This window comes from Perca fluviatilis, chromosome 3 (assembly GCF_010015445.1).
Source record: "Perca fluviatilis chromosome 3, GENO_Pfluv_1.0, whole genome shotgun sequence".
NCBI lineage: Eukaryota > Metazoa > Chordata > Actinopteri > Perciformes > Percidae > Perca > Perca fluviatilis.
In genome coordinates, this window is record NC_053114.1 from 6,212,981 (window position 1) to 6,231,032 (window position 18,052).

General features: G+C 41.0%; 1 pseudogene; it reads left to right on the plus strand.

The window, feature by feature from the left end:
- LOC120555538 overlaps nucleotides 1–17,486 on the plus strand; it is a 55,394-nt pseudogene extending 37,908 nt beyond the window's left edge.
- The last annotated feature ends 566 nt before the right edge of the window (nucleotides 17,487–18,052 follow it).

The following is an 18,052-nucleotide window of genomic DNA, read 5'->3' on the forward strand; positions in this document are numbered from 1 at the left end:
GACGCAGCATGACATTGCAGGGCACCGCGGAGCTCAGCAGGGAGTGCAGCAGGACCACGGCGACAGCTGCAACCAGGATCTTGGTGCCAACGTTCTCCAAGGAAATACGCTGGGGGAAGAAACATAAGGACTCCGGGGAGTAAACTCCCCAGAAGCTAGGATTAATAACAAGCATTTCTGGGACAGGATGCACACAAATGGTAATAGAAAGGGAGAGGAGAGAGCAGCTCAGTGTCTCAAAGGAAGGAAGTCCCCCGGCAGTCTAAAACTATAACAGCGTAACTAAGAGAGACAGGTCATAAGGAGAGGTAGCTTGTTCGGGCTTGGAACTCTCCCCTGCCGGATCGGGCTGTGCTGGCCTGCCTCCCTCTACTTTTGTTATATATTATTAATCTAACAATTATGAAGAGAAGCAGGTGGGCCAGTTAGGTGGACACTGCAATTCCTCACTCTCTAACTATAAGCTTTATCAAATAGGAGAGTTTTAAGTTCATTCTTGAATGTGGTGACAGTTTCTGCCTCCCGAACCCAGATTGGGAGCTGGTTCCATAGGAGAGGAGCCTGATAACTAAAGGCTCTGGCTCCCATTCTACTTTTAGAGACTCTAGGTACCACAAGTAACTCTGCATTCTGGGAGCGCAGTGCTCTAGTGGGACAATAAGGTATTAGGAGCTCTTCCAGATATGATGGTGCTTGACCATTTAGAGCTTTGTAGGTCAGGAGAAGAATTTTAAATTCAATCCTGGATTTTATAGGAAGCCAATGCAGAGAAGCTAACACAGGAGAAATATGATCTCTTTTCTTAGTTCTTGTGAGAACACGTGCTGCAGCATTCTGGATCAGCTGGAGAGTCTTAAGGGACTTATTTGAGCAACCTGACAGTAGGGAATTACAGTAGTCCAGCCTGGAAGTAACGAATGCATGGACTAGTTTTTCAGCATCGTTTTGAGACAGGATATTCCTAATTTTGGCATGTTACGAAGATGAAAGAAGGCTGTTCTTGAGGTTTGTTTTAGATGTGCGTTAAAGGATATATCCTGATCAAAAATAACTCCTAAGTTTTTTGATAGTAGTGCTGGAGGCCAGGGCAATACCATCCAGAGTAGCTATGTCTTTAGATAATGAGGTTCGGAGGTGTTTAGGGCCCAACACAATAACTTCAGTTTTGTTAGAGTTCAACATCAGGAAATTATAGGTCATCCATGATTTTATATCTTTAATGCACGCTTGAAGTTTTGCTAGCTGACTGGTTTCGTCTGGTTTGATTGACAAGTATAATTGGGTGTCATCCGCACAACAGTGAAAGTTAATTGAGTGTTTCCTAATAATATTACCAAGAGGAAGCATATATAAGGAGAATAGAATAGGTCCAAGCACTGAGCCTTGTGGAACGCCATGGCTAACTTTAATGTACTTGGAGGATTTATCATTAACATTAACAAATTGAGATCGATCAGAGAAATAGGACTTAAACCAGCTTATAGTGATTCCTTTAATGCCAACTAAGTGTTCCAATCTCTGTAACAGGATTGTATGGTCAATAGTGTCAAATGCAGCAGTAAGATCTAGTAGAACAAGAATGGAGACAAGTCCTTTGTCTGCAGCAGTTAGAAGGTGCCGTCTCTGTGCTATGATGCTTTCTAAATCCTGATTGAAAGTCATCAAATAAACTATTGCTATGTAGAAAATCACATAACTGATTAGCAACTACCTTCTCAAGGATCTTGGATAAAAAGGGAAGGTTAGATATAGGTCTATAGTTTGCTAAGACCTCAGGATCGCGTGGGTTTTTTCAGAAGAGGTTTTATCACTACTACTTTAAATGACTGCGGTACATAACCTGTTAATAAGGACATATTGATCATATCTAGTAATGAAGTGTTAACCATGGGTAACGCTTCTTTGAGTAGCCTCGTTGGGATAGGGTCTAAGAGACAGGTAGATGGCTTAGCTGAAGATACCTTTAACATTAATTGTTGAAGGTCTATAGCAGGGGTGTCAAACTCAATTTCCCAGAGGGCCACGCTGGAAAATAAGAATCGCATCAAGGGCCAGACATTTAGTTTATTGACGTGTTTATTTAATTGAAAAAGTCAAATATCTTTGACTGTATTATTGCACTTGTCATATAGTCTTCTCACTCACAGTTTGGTCAACATAAAGCCCTAAAGAAGTTAGGTAAAAGTTCCTCGGCCATTATAGAAAAAAAAGTGCCCAAAAACATTGGAAAAAGTGACAAAAACTAGTTGGGCCGAAATGTATTGTGAACCTAAATTGATATCCAGGCCGGATCATAATCTGCGAGGGGCCGGATTTGGCCCGCGGGCCTTGAGTTTGACACATGTGGTCTATAGGATAAAAGCAATCTAAAAATATGTCGGGACTAGTCGTTCTTTCTAGCGGTCCTGCGTTTAAAGGTGAACCGTTAGAAGTTGAGGGCAAAAGGTGATGGATTTTATCTATAATTGTTATAATTTTATCATTAAAGAAGCTCATGAAGTCATCACTACTCAGAGCTAGAGGAATAGATGGCTCAGTAGAGCTGTGACTCTCTGTCAGCCTGGCTACAGTGCTGAAAAGAAACCTTGGGTTGTTCTTATTTTCTTCTATTAGTGATGAGTAATAGTCTGATCTGGCCTTTCTTAGGTCCTTCCTATAGGTTTTGAGACTTTCTTGCCAATCCAAACGAGATTCTTCCACTTTGGTGGAATGCCATTTCCTTTCGAGGTTTCGCAAGATTTGCTTTAATTTGCGAGTTTGGGAGTTAAACCAAGGTGCTAATTTCCTTTGCTTCATCATCTTTTTGAGGGGAGCAACAGAGTCTAAAGTCGTCCGTAGGCAGGTCGTAGCACCGTCTACAAATGTATCAATTTGGGAGGGACTGAGGTTAACATAAAGGTTCTCTGTTATGTTAAGGCATGACATAGAGTCAAATGCTGTTGGAATATCTCTCTTAAATTTAGCTATAGCACTGTCAGATAGGCATCTAGTGTAGAAGTTTTTATCTAATTTAGTATAGTCAGGTATTAAGAATTCGAAAGTAATTAAAGAATGATCTGATAATACCGAATTCTGTGGAAATATCATTAAATCCTCAATTTCAATACCATATGCCAGCACAAGGTTGAGGGTGTGGTTAAAACAGTGCGTCGCCTTGTGCACATTCTGACTGAAACCGATTGAATATAACAATGAGTTGAAAGCAGTACTAAGGCTATCATTGTCAACGTCCACATGGATATTAAAATCACCTACAATAAGTACTTTGTCTGATTTAAGGACTAAACATGATAAAAACTCTGAGAATTCAGATAAAAATTCAGAATACGGACCTGGAGCCCTGTAAATAACAATGAATATAATTGGCTGTAATGTTTTCCATTTTGGATGTTGAAGATTAAGAACAAAACTTTCAAACGAGTTATAATTTAGTTTTGGTTTAGGATTAATTAACAGGCTTGAATCAAAGATGGCTGCAACTCCCCCTCCTCGGCCTGAGCCTCTAGGAATTTGAGTATTAATATGACTGGGAGGAGTGGCTTCATTTAGACTAACATATTCTTCATGGCCCAGCCAGGTTTCAGTAAGACAAAATAAATAAATTTTATTATCTGATATCAAGTCGTTTACCAATACTGCTTTAGAAGACAGAGATCTAATATTTAATAGTCCACATCTAATTTTCCTATTTTGTTCTATTGTTGCAGTCGTTTTATTTCCAATTAGGTTGTTTAGTATAGCGCATCTTTTGTTTACCTTTGATTTAACCGATCTGAGTCAGGGGACAGACACCGTGCTTATTAGACTATGAGTGGGCAACAGCTCAAACGGAAGCACAGAGGGGCGCATTGCACTGCACCTCTGATTACTAATATCAAACTTGGGTTGTCATGGTTTATGACCGATAATAGATTCGGTCAGATTTTTTGATATGAGAGTGGCTCCGTCCCAGGTGGGATGAATGCCGTCTCTCTCAATCAGACCAGGCTTTCCCCAGAACGCCCACCCAGTTATTCACATAGCCCACATCATTAGCTGGGCACCACCCCGACAACCAGCGGTTGAAGGATGACATGCGGCTGTACATTTCATCGCTGGTCAGGTTTGGCAGGGGTCCAGAGAAAACTACAGAGTCTGACATTGTCTTTGCGTATGCACAAAGTTACTCAACATTAATTTTAGTGATCTCCGATTTACGTAGTATGATCTTACTGTATTTACAGTTCTTTTTAGCCAGCAGCTTTAGATGGGATTTTATATCGCCCGCTCTAGCCCCGGGGACACATATGACCGTGGCTATTTTGCAGCGGAACCGTTGCTCCGTCTGGCGCTTAGTACCGCCCAAGATGATTGTGATTGGTTTAAAGAAATGCCAATTTTTCTCCCATCCTTTAATGCTGTGTGCACTAGCCAGACCCTCCGCTGCAGCGCTGTAGAGGAAGGTCTGGCAAATCGAGAACTACGAGAACCCCAACCTGTAAACACCTGTTGCAGCACGGCTCAATCAGTCGTGGCCCGTCTGTGGCTCATGTAAAGATTCAGCATGTCACCTATTTCATCATTCGTAGGGTAGACAGCAATTACTTTTTGGCAGATGATCAGTTTTTGGCAAGTAGCCTGTAACCGGTGAACCACAATCATTGAACCTTGTAGTGATTCCGCAACACCTATCCCCCCCTCCCCGCACGCGTGGGAACACACAGAGATATCCCGATTTGGTTAGAATCAGTGGTGCAGAGTTGAGAAAGCCTTTTGTGTTTATATGACTTCTCCAAATTGTGGGCACAGTTGCAATATGTGTTTGCCTCACACACAGTCTTGCAGAGTTCTTCCAAAAAACAGGAACATTGACTATTTGAACAGCGCTACTATGTATTAAAAGCCATTATAAATATGTTTTCAGGTTAGGTTTAAAAAGAGCTAGGTCTGTAATAGTGCAAATGTCAAGGGGTAACCTGTTCCAAAGTCTCGGGGCAGATCAGCCCACAGTTTATACCTCGACCGTGGGACTTCTAAGTGCTTCGATGACCACAAGGACCTGTTGTGCTCACTAGTTGTGCTCACTAAGGGTTAAAATTAGGCCAAATACGCAGCGGCCAGGCCATTAATAGCCTTCAAAAAACAAATTGATTGATTGATTGATTCTAAAATGCACCGGGAGCCAATGGAGAGTGTAAAGAATGGGGCTAATGTGTGCACGCCTGGAAGTATTCATTAAATGCGAGCAACAGCCTTTTGCACAAGTTGAAGGGGCCAGATGGAAGTTTGAATGAGTCCAACATAAAGAGCATCTCAACAATCCAGCCTCAAAAAAAAAACTGATTTGCCTCCTCTAGATCACACCGGTTTAGGAAGAGCTTCATTTTAGCCAGAAGACGAAGCTGGAAAAATCTCAGTCATGACATAAATTACTACAAAAAAGACAGATGTACAAACAAACCAACAGTCAGCAAACAGTTAGTCTATATCCTTGACGTTCCATTTCCAGGATTGCTCCATTGCCGCCGAAAAATCCGCCGTATTTCACTCATTTAGGCCGGATATCCGTTGCCTTGTGCTTCCTTTGTGTTGGCATTTTAAACTCCGGTGGGTTTATTTTTTTCCAAACATTTTTTGTTTAGTTTTTTACATATAACAGGGAAGTGACATAACATAACAAACAAGATAAGCACAACACAGAGGAACCGGAACAACCCTTCCCTTCAAACCCCCCCACCCACCTGCAACAACCCCAAAACATTTCCAAACTGAGGACAAACAACACACACCCATGCACACTGACATAACACACACCAATAAAGAGGAGAGAAAACAACAACAACAACAACAACAACAAAAGGGGGGAGAGCTCAATTCTCCAAATCAGGGGACAGGCTGAGGGAATCAACAAGTTCTAGGAAAGGGTTCCACATCTCTCGAAATGTCGCAATTGACGTGGCGACAGTCTCCGGGGAATGTTTCCAAAATCCTTGTTCTCATTATGACCATCAGGCTTCACTGCTCCTCGAAAGAAGGATACTTGCATCCATCATGTCTGTGTATTGATTTCAAACATGTAAGAAAAACATTATTTTCTGAAAAAATTTAAATATAAAAGAAACTTTTGCTTCATATGGGAAGAATTCAAATGTCTCTTCCCATTTTCTTTCATATATGTAAGTATGGTGGTGGGTCTCCGGTGCCTCCTAGTGGACAAAAAGACCCTGAACATTACATTGCCAGGGGGACACGCCTTAAAAAAAAAATAAACTTTTCTACTTTTAAAATTTGGGGAGAATTCTTTAAAAAAACCCGCAGGGGAAAGGGAAGGAAAAGGGCCACGGGAGACAAAAAAAAAAAACCCCGCAGGAAAAAAATCAGCTCTCCCACCCAAAAAAACCCCCCCCCCCCCACAGGAAGGTCAGCGTCATGGGAAATGCCAAAAATGGCTGATAACAGGTTAGGGGGATAATGTGCCCATAGGCTCTGCTTATAGTATCAAAAATGCTCATCCAAAAAATGTTAGTTTGGGTAACTATGGTTAACTTTTCCTCAGATCTCTGCAGGGTAAATGCAGACAGCTAGCTAGACTATTGTCCGTCAATCTGAGTTTTCTGTTGCATGACTAAAACAACTTTTGAATGTACACGGTCCACCAAAACAAGTTCCTTCCGGAAGCCTATTTTGCAGCAGCAGCTGCTTTTCTTAGTCACGACTGTGATCGGTTTAAAGAAATGCCAATGAACCAGAGCACGTTTTCCTCCCATCCCCGAATGCTATGTGGAGTAGCCAGACCCTTCTCCAGGGCTTTGGAGGAGGGTCTGGCAAAAGCGCACAGTAAGGATTCAAAAAAGCAATTAGGAACCACTGAGTCACTCAAGGTGCTTTAACTCATCATTCATTTGTTTCTTCCTCTGCAGCAACAAAACATGTTACCTGAGTCAAACTGGACTCAATAGGGCTGACACTGCACTCCATTTTAAGAGCCCCTCTTATGCTTTTTGGGATTTTTCCTTTCTTTTAGTGAGTTATATAGTTTTTTTTGTGTATGTTAATAATTGATGTATAAAGTTTAAAAAATTTTTATCTCTCTCCCTCACAGACAGCACTTTTTCTCAACTGCCTGAAACGCCTCGCCCACATTCCTGTTTCCATTCCTAAATTAGTGATGACACTGATTGAGAAAGCCAGCCGTGTTTTTCATCTGTGCTGCTCCTTAAGCGAGCACAGCCCGTCCAGTGAGTCATTTGAATTTGTTTGACCAATCACAACAGAGTAGGCCAGCTCACCAATCAGAGCAGACTGGGCTTTTCACGAAGGAGGCCAAGAGCTCAGAGTGTTTTAGGCAGAGGAGCTGCAGTAATGGGCAGTGTGAGAAACACTAGAAAATTCCGGAAGAAATTTTGACAGTGTGCCTACTACTTGGTGCACATCCGAATAACACTAGCTAAGTATTAATAGCAGTAGCTGTATTGACATACATAGGTCACACTGACTACGTTTACAAGCTGTCAATTTTCGGGTTATGGTCGGGTTAAGGTCACTATTCGGGTATCTGAAACATTCGGAATAACCCGTTTACATGCATGAGCAGAGAGAGTTACTCCTGTATACATGGCATTTGTAATCAAATGGCAATATCACGACGTAAACGTCGACGCACGGTTAGCGTCTGGACACCTTCTTATAAATCTCACTATCTTGGTACTTTCTGCCGTCAACAAAAGTCATTATATTCATGGTTTTCACCACACTAATAAAGAAATGGGTTTCCTCCTCGCTCCAAAAGTGTGGTGCTGTGCTGCGTCTCGCCATGTTTACCTCTACTTCTTGTTTACTTCCGGTATACTGCGCACAGGTTTTCTGCATTGACATATATATATATATATAACTATATTATTATAGTATATAATTATTATTATAACTATGTTTTCTAGCGCATACAAGAAGTTCCTCTACTCAAAAGACCAAGATTCCTTGCGAATAGAACATGCGCAGAACACAAATCAATGTTCCTTTTGATGGAGATATGCCGATACGCGTTTACATGACCAAAATGTCGGGTTAGAAAAGGGGTAACCCAGGTAGCATATTCGGGTTTTTAAAAACCGGAATATGAGCATATTCGGGTTTTTGCCGGTGTTTACATGGCCGTGCGCGACCGGGTTATTGCTAATATTCCGGTTTTGAACGGGTTATTGGCTGCATGTAAACGTAGTCAGTGTCACTGAGAGAATACAATTGATTAACAATAGGGAATGGATGGATGGGCTTACAAGACACCACAAATGCACTTACCGTTTCTTTTGACTTTTTATTTCTCACAATGTATACTCCATAATTTGAGTCTGGTGGGTTTAGGATGCTTAAAGTACTGTTTATTTACATGGAGTCTGGTGGGTTTAGGATGCCTAAAGTACTGATTATTTACATGGGGTCTGGTGGATTTACGATGCTAAAATGATTGTTTATTTACATGGAGCCTGGTGGGTTATAGCGACGCGAGCCTTAGCAATACAATATATATAAATTATAATACCCCAGTTTTGCTTACATTTTAAATACATACAGTGTTGTTTTAACAGTGAAGTGTTAAATGTCTTAACCTTTTAGAGATATACCTTTTTAAAACCTATTTAAGACCTTTCTGTTTACCAGAAACAGCTATCAAGTAGCTAGCGCTAAACCCACCAGACTCCATTTAAAAAACAGTAGGCCTACTTTTAGCGAGTATAGAGACAACATATATTTTCACATGTAAATTGGTAAACTATGTGTTCATTTCAACCAACACTAGAGTTGTGATGGTTGGAAAAGTGTAGAGAAGACCAAAAACTTGTTTTAAGATGCTAAAATAACTGATTATTTACATGGAGTCTGGTGGAAAACAGCTTTTGGTGTTTAGGTCTGAAGTCAGTTAGGAGTCAGTCAGTTGGTCAGTTAGTCCATCATGTTAGCTGACAAATAACGCTTTTCCTTCCTTCCTCTCCTCCTCCTCTCTTATTTTTTCCTCTCCTCTCTTCCTTTCTTCCTCTCCTCTTCTCCACCTCTCTATTCTGTGTGTGTGTGTTAGAGGAGGGAGGGGGAGACAGTTTGACTGACAGGTGAAAAATGTCCATTTAATGATGATTATACCTCTGAAGTTCCTTTCTTAATTGAAAAACCGAGAATTTGTGATAGTCTCTCCCTCGCTCTCCCTCCCTCTCTCTCTCTCCCTCCCAGAAGTCTCCATGATAGGAAGTGTGTGTGTGCAGTGTTGTAATGTAACGGAGTACAAATACTTCGTTACTGTACTTAAGTAGAAATTTCACGTATCTGTACTTTACTTCGCTATTTAAATTTATGTCAACTTTCACTTTTACTCCACTACATTTCCTAGATAAAATGTATACTTTTACTCCGTTATATTTCCACTAAGCATCTTCGTTACTCGTTACTAAAAAATAAAATTAGAAGAAATGTGTGCGATTGCAATAAAGGGAGGTTTGGCGAATCACTGCTCCTAGATTGCATTACGCGCCCGCCCGCTGCGCGCTCTATTTCAGCGCTTGTTTGTTGCTAAAGGAGGAGGAGCGCGACAACACACCCGCCATGGAAGCACGAGCACCTACTGGAGGACCTCCCGTTATCGTAGACGACCAGGCTCGACATAAGCAATGGCCCGATGGCCCGGGGCCAGTAAAAACGTATGTCGGGCTGATTGCAGCCACAGTCACTGGTGTGGGCGTTATTTCACGCAGCACATGTACTGACTGGAAACGTTACCGAGGATTATTTACTGCCGATGGCGCAGATGAACTAACGCTACACTCGTTACTGTAAGTAGGTAGCCTACAATAAAACCTCCATAATTAAAGAGTCAATACTTATCAATAACCCACGTACCTGTTCTACAGGCAGAAACACGTAGAAACCATATCTCAGTCTGCGCTGTCCACTCTCATCCACCGCGCTGTGCAAACACAGCTCTCCTCTGCAAATAGCGACTTTACAAACGAGCTAAAATGAAAGATCTCAGTTTGTAGTCTAACTGTTTATCTTAATTTGCAACCAATCTTGAACTTTGGACAAACTCTTGTGAACGTAGCTGCTGTCTAAACGAGCCATCCTCTCCGCTGGAGCGGTATGGATGTATTATAAGACCAAAACAAATACATGTGGCTACTTAATATGCACGTGAATGACGCGTTCTTCATTCTTGACGATGTTGCCGGTTGTATTATTTAGCAACAGAATTGTCTTATTTCAAATTAGGCATACAGGACTAAACGGAGATCATTTTCTAGTTAAGTAGCCTATCTAGTTATCATTATGGATTTTCCATGTTTTTAGGGGTTTGCTTGCTAATGTAAAAAATATAGCATTAATTTAGTAAGAAAGTGAAAATATCAAACAAGATGATGATTGATGTCAGCTCTAAAAATATGCTGTTTGTTCTTTGAACTTAAGATAATTGTGCCTGAAAAGTCCTAGAAAAGAATGTGATTTTGATTTGATGAGTGAGATTAAGAAGATATGGGAACCCTGAATATGCTTTATGCTTTACTATAAGAAAGCCACAATAAAAGTTCTAACCGCTTGCTTTTAAAAAAAAAAAAACTTTTACTTTTACTTCAAATACTTAAGTACATTAAATATCAGAAAATTACTTTTGATACTTAAGTACAGTATATATCAGATACTTTAAGACTTTTACTTAAGTAATATTCTAAAAGGTAACTTTCACTTCTACCAAAGTCTTTTTCTAGTACGATACTTGTACTTTTACTCAAGTATTGCTTTCTAGTACTTTATACAACACTGTGTGTGTGTCAGAACTTGTTGCTATGGTGATTTCCACAGTGAGGGAGTAGGGAGGGGGAGACAGTGTCTTCCATGGGTCAAACATATCCATGTAATGATAATTAATCCTCTTAAGTTTGTTCTGTAATTCAAAAACCGTGGGTCCAAACGGCAAAATATTATCATCACCAGAGAGATAAAAGTCTGGCGAATGCATTGATGTGTGTTTTATGTTTGTGGTATGAAATATACTGTATGTGACACAGAGCAGGTAACAAACAGGGAACCGTCTGCGTCCTTACAGATATTTTTTTTCACAGTTTCTATCGGCAGGTGGTATGTAGAGAGCCAAAAGTTTACGTCCACATTTACATGTCTGCGACCGGCACAACATTTCCTACATTTTGACCAACCATGATGTATGAAGAGTGAAAACTGTAGGGGAGAGAGGAATTTGTTTGGAAAAATTTCAGAGAATCATAATGCAGCTTCACCCTCTGTCCTCCCCTCTAGCTCTCAACATTCTGTCCCCATACACACACATTGGGAAATCTGAACCGGTCTGAAAACGTACTGCAGCTCCATTTTTTTTCCGTTGTTTCTATCGGCAGTTGGTATGTAGAGAGCCAAAAGTTTACGTCCGGTGGATTCCACAGTTACATGTCTGCGACCAACCATGATGTATGAAGAGTGAAAACTGTAGGGGAGAGAGCAATTTGTTTGGAAAACTTTCAGAGAATCGTACTGCAGCTCCCCACTCTGACTTCCACTCTAACTCTCAACATTCCATCCCCATACATACACATTGGAAAATCTGAAATGGTCTGAAAAGAGGATGATACGTAAACTGTGATTTCGTAGCCCAATAAAAACCAAAGTCTTGTCTTCAGTTTAAACTTAAAAAAAAATTTCTACATTAAAGTATGGCGATACAGCATGGCCCTAAAGAAGGGTAGTTTTGAGCAATGTTAAAGTGATGGTTCGGAGTAAGTTCACCCTAGGGTCCTTTGCACCATGACCTCGAGCCAAACACTCCCCCAGAAGCTTTTTTCAGCTGGGTCGAACATTGGGAGAGTTAGCGTAGAGTAGCGTTATCAACAACAACAGCAGAGAGCAGAAGCCAGCAGGCAAGTGTTATTTACATAAACTTTTGGTGTACTTACAAACTTTACAATCCATCGTTTTATGAGTGCATAACCTATTTGTACTACTGTATACGTTTGGTATCATTTCGGGCATTATTAGTGGGGTAATGCTAAGAGACACTTCGGATCCATTAGCCTCTGCGCTAAGCTATTCAGCTGATAACGCTATGCTAACTCTCCCAATGTTCGACCCAGGTGAAAAAAGCTTCTGGGGGGTGTTTGGCTCGAGGTCATGGTGCAAAGGACCCTAGAGTGAAATTACTCCGAACCATCACTTTAAGCGATTTCTATGGGACAATTTTGCGCCGTTTTTTGCCGATTTCGTGAAAACCGTGCGGCAAATCTTTTTGAAAAGACATAGCACACCATTCCCGAGCATTACACACGTTTTGACGTATTTTGTGTGTGCGTGTTGGCAACGCTTCGTGACTAGTAGCGGGACAAAAAACTGACGGAATAATAATAAGTATGAGAAACAATAGTCATTGTGCCGATTACACATCAGCACACTGAATTATGTTTTTAATACATCAATGCATATAAACCTATTCCAGTAGACCCCGAGAATACAAATATGATGCTGAAAAGGAGTATAATAGCGGCTCTTGAAATGGAATCTGCTGTTCTGAATAATAATGAGATTCTCTTTTTCCAATGTAATTTCCAGAAAATAAAAGTATTCAAATATTAGGGTCAGTATGGGGCTTGCTCGAGTTCTGTGGGATGCTCAAAAGCTTAATAATGTGTGCTATGGGATGCTAACAAGCTAAATGTTGTGTGTGGTGTGATGGTAAGAAGCTAAATGTTGTGTACTATGGGATGGTAAGAAGCTAAATGGTGTGTGCTGAGCGATGCTAAGAAGCTAAATATCGTGTGCTATGGGATGGTAAGAAGCTAAATGTTGTGTGTTGTCGGATGCTAAGAAGCTAAGTGTTGTGTGCTAGGTGATGGTAAGAAGCTAAATGTTGTGTGCTGTGGGATGGTAAGAAGCTAAATGTTGTGTGCTATGGGATACTAAGATTCTAAATGCTGTGTGCTGTGGGATGGTAAGCATAGATATATATTATATTTCCTCTTTTTCCAATGTAATTTCCAGAAAATAAAAGTTGTCAAATATTAGGGTCAGTATGGGGCTTGCTCGAGTTCCGTGGGATGCTAAAAAGCTTAATAATTTGTGCTATGGGATGCTAAGAAGCTAAATGTTGTGTGTGGTGTGATGGTAAGAAGCTAATGTTGTGTACTATGGGATGGTAAGAAGCTGGTGTGTGCTGAGCGATGCTAAGAAGCTAAATATCGTGTGCTATGGGATGGTAAGAAGCTAAATGTTGTGTGTTGTCGGATGCTAAGAAGCTAAGTGTTGTGTGCTAGGTGATGGTAAGAAGCTAAATGTTGTGTGCTGTGTGATGATAAGAAGCTAAATGTTGTGTGCTATGGGATGCTAAGATTCTAAATGCTGTGTACTTTGGGACGGTAAGCATAGATATATATATAGATGCTAAGAAGCTAAAAGCTGTGTGCTGTGGTCCTGGCAGCCGACCGGGAGAAGGCTATCATCATCCGTGGACTGTAGTCCTTCTCTTCCTTCTCCTGCATCTTCTTCAGGCCCACCCAAAGCGGCGACCACGAATGGCTGAGCATTGAGTCCAATAATCGGTAAGAAAGTGATGTTAAAGAAGACTTTGAGTTGAAAGCTTTGCTCACACTTCAGTGTTCTTCAACTCCTCTGTGCTCCTGTCCAGCTGCTCCTCCTTCGTTGGCCGTCGTGGTGGGAAGCAGGTGGTGTCTCTGGCCCGGAGTGGATGCCTTTACCATGGCACGGTGCAGCACGAGCTGCTCCACGCTCTGGGCTTTAACCATGAACAGACCCGCTCTGACAGGGACAACCACATCAGAGTCCTGCTACAAAACGTTAAGCCACAACATGTTTCGTGGCATTGCTAATTTTGTCTAGCACTAGCAACCAGTAGGACAACGTATGTAGGACAATGGCCAAATTAATTCACATACATCTAATTAGCTAATACAAGCTACTTAGATGTGTAGAAGCTAGCTGCTATTGTTGAAGTTAAAAAAGTTAAAACCATGCTTACGTTTTTGAAAACAATGTTTAATGTAGCCTGCAGCTAAATCTAATCAAGTAACTACACTAATTAGTATTTGTCTGGCTCACACCCCCTCTAGCTTCTAAAGAATCATCAGGTCATATCAGTCATTTAGCATACAGGAGAAACTTCCTTGTCTCCACACATGGAGATCTATTGTTTCTGCTTTTGGGGAGCCACTCCCTGCTAGGCCAGACGTGATTAGAACAAAGAATGTGTATTCCTATAGTTTGGATTGATTGGGAACGTACACCTTTTCTTTTGAGAGACATCTGACCAATAGGGGAAGATTTCATTTGAGGAACCACCCAGGTGTAGGGAATATATGTGTGATCCTGAGAATGTCTCAGGACTGTTTTTATGTGACTCCACAAGAAGAAGCATGGATTCAGTCCGCTGTCAGCTGCAGTGTAACATTTGTTTTTGTCATGTCGTTTTCATCGTGTTGTTCATTAAACCTTTTGCTTAACTTTAAATTCGACCCCAGCCTCTCCTTCCTCCTCAGAAATCAAACGAACACGTCTTTTAGGATTTCTTAACACTAGTCTGGGCTGTGAACATTAGTCTCGGTTGAACAAATAGGCTGTGCCCCACCGAAATTGTCACCGGTTTACAGCCAGCAGCTAACGCAGCCTGGCAGCTACAGCGCTACTCTGGGGGTATGAACATGATGGAGGCTCATGAACATGCCCCCAGAGTGTAGCTCTGTAGCTGCCTGGCTGTGTTAGCTGTTGGCTGTAGCAACTCGAGCTAAGTAAAACCGATTGTTTTTTTCGTACTGACAGTACTCGGTGACCTCGAGAAACGGAGATCTGTGTGAAAACTCGCCAGATTTCTCCTTTAAGGTGGACATACAAACAACTTTCATGTAGACGTACAATGGGACAGGGCCATTTACATTTTTTAGCAGCTGCCATGGAGTTAATTTTACAAGTTAGAAGTTTATTTTACGTGTTTTATCATGAGACACTAAGCGCCCAGCCTGCCATCAGAGTATTGAAGCTTTTTTTTTCTGAAATGTCCCTGAGATTTTAGTTATATTTTGGTCATTTATGGAGTCAAAACACGTGTTTGGCCTTGATTTAACTGTTGTTTATGTTTGTGAAGCAAAGAAGGATGGCCCTCAGAACTAACAATATATGGTACTTTCACTTTCAGTTGATTGTTTGAAAACATTTTATGGGATGTTCTGTACTAAAATTGCACATTATACATTTATAAGGGTCTTACATGTCATATGTGACATGTTTTATGTTGTTATTGCATATAAAATACATTTGTATAGATGTTTATAAATTTGTATAGATTTTTCTTTATTAAAAAGTAGTGCTGTCAAACGATTAAAATATTTAATTAATCGCATTAATGTCATAATTAACTCACGATTAATCGCAATTAATCTCACATTTTTATCTATTCTAAATGTCCCTTGATTTCTTTTTGTCCCATTATATTTTTTCATTTTAGTGCTCTTATCAACATGAAAAGGTGGATTGGCTTGCTTTGTGCAAATGTTTTTTTTTATTGAAAACAACATTGGCATATACGTAGTGTTCAGTTTCACACTAACATTCTCACTTGGAACTAATAATCTGTCACATAATGTAACACTGTTACAGGGCTCCAGACTAACTTTTTTCACTAGGAGCACAGTGGCCCCAAACTGAAAATTATATATATAATTATTATAATTATAATAATAATAATAATAATTATATTATATTAAATATATATATATAGTTTATTATTGTATTTGTATAATTTTTTTAGCCTGTTTTATTTTCATTAATGTTTGTAAAGCACTTTGAATTGCCTTGTTTCTGAAAGGTACTGTAGAAGTAAAGTTGCCTTTCCTTACAACCTCAGCCTGTCAGTCAGTGCCCAGGGTCAGAAACCACTGTGCCTGCTGCTCATCTCCGAGGAAGTGTAATGTAACGTCAACAGCACCGTGACCGCTTTCGGCTCGCCATTAATATCATATCGCAGCAAACGCTGTCTGTGTGAAGTTATGAAAAACTGTAACCACACTTGAAACCACTTTATCTGCATCGCCATGACTTACCAAAACTGTCCCTCCATTTTTCCTTTCCATTGCTGAGGCGAGCGTGGCTGGTCGTCATAGCGACTATGGTTTCCCCGACTCATTTCCTGGTTCTCCTTCTCCATAACCAACGTAAAATCAAGGAGAGGGTTAACTTTCCCTGCTGCAGGTTTCCCACCGTGGTCAGAAAGAACAGGGGAGACACTTTGTTTCTCTCCCTGACTGTAGAGTCACTACTCGATCCGAAACTAATCGCCGTGACGAGCCTACTAGCTAGCTACACGGCTCGCAAACTATAGCCCAAACAAGTGTGTGCGGCTGCGGCTGCAGCGTGTGTCTGTTTTGTTTCCGGTCTGCTATGGCCACGCCGAGACCCGCCCTTCAATCACTACTATTGGCCAGGCGTCCAAGGTAACGTAACCCCATTTGTTCAGGTCCTATCCCCTGACCAATCGGCTATCCTAACGACTCCCGTAGGGCGGGTCTTGGCGTCCTTTGCTTCCTAGCTAGATCCGAAAGAACATTAATCCTTCTTTAACTGTCTATGCGTTAATCGCGCGATAAAAAAATTGTCGGCGTTAAAATGGGTTTGCGTTAACGCCGTTAATAACGCGTTTAACTGACAGCACTATTAAAACCAAAATAGTTTTGGATTTATGACCCCTTGTCCTATTTTCACTACATGGGAGAGATCCTTCCGCCCCACTTATTATAATTATTACTTTTACTTGAGTAATTTTTCAGATAGGTAATTTCACTTGTACTTGAGTAATATTTCATCAAAGTATTGGTACTTTTACTTGAGTACAATATTTTAGTACTTTTTCCACCTCTGCTCGTGCCTCCTAGTGGACAAAAAGAGCCTGAACATCACACTACCAGGGAAAACACCACGTTTTAGCAAAACTTTATTCTATTTCATTTTTTTAGAAAAGGAGCACAACTTTAGAAAGATCGCCACCCTGAACCAGGGCACTCCCTACGATTACAACTCTGTCAGTACCGCAAGTAAGAACAGCTGGCTTCACTTCTGCCCTGCTGTGTGTGTGTGTGTGTGTGTGTGTGTGTGTGTGTGTGTGTGTGTGTGTGTGTGTGTGTGTGTGTGTGTGTGTGTGTGTGTGTGTGTGTGTGTGTGTGTGTGCGTGTCCTTTGGCAACGCCAAGGAGATGAGTCACAACGACATTGCCAGGCTCAACACTCTCTACAAGTGCTGTAAGTGTCCACATGAGCACATTATAAAAATAAATATACATATACACAATGTATTCAACATTGAGTTTGGACCTAATCCCCCTATGTGCTGTTTCACTGTTACAGAAGAAGCGTTTTCAGATGTGCTGACAGACGATCAGGGGCTCCCTGACCAACAGAAGCTGCAGCCCTGAACTCATCAGCACAACAGCCAATGATCATTCTATAAAGTTTTTCTAACTGCAACACAGTACTCTCTTTGCGTTCTTTCATCACATACTTGTTTGGTTTCTCAAAGGTTAAAGGCAGGGTGGGTGGCGACAAAAAGCTAGTGAGATTTGACAGAAGCATCTCCTGGGGGCTCCATCTAAAGGGTGGACGAGACATTTCCTACAAACAAAAAATGCACCCCAAAAAAACAACAACTGTCCAACAGAAAGTCAACCACAGCAGCAGTGGCAACTTTTGCTGAGTTTCAAGTACACTTGCAGTAACTCCAGCGGCAACGCCACATACTGAGCTCAGGCTCGGACATGGGAGGGGTAGAGTACACGCAGTGGGGTAAGGAGGCATTTCATTGGTCATTGGTTCTTTCCAAGTGGACCGCTCACTGTTGGGGTTTAAAGATCTGTATTGTTCCTCTGTACTTTATTCTCAAGGAGACACCAGTCAGGATACAACTTTTATTCATTCTTCTTCTACCTACATACCAGCATATCCTTGTCACTACAGCGCCGCCAGATGGCCATAACCTATGGAGGAAATATTTATGAATGAATATGATGAATGAATATTATGAATGAATGAATAAA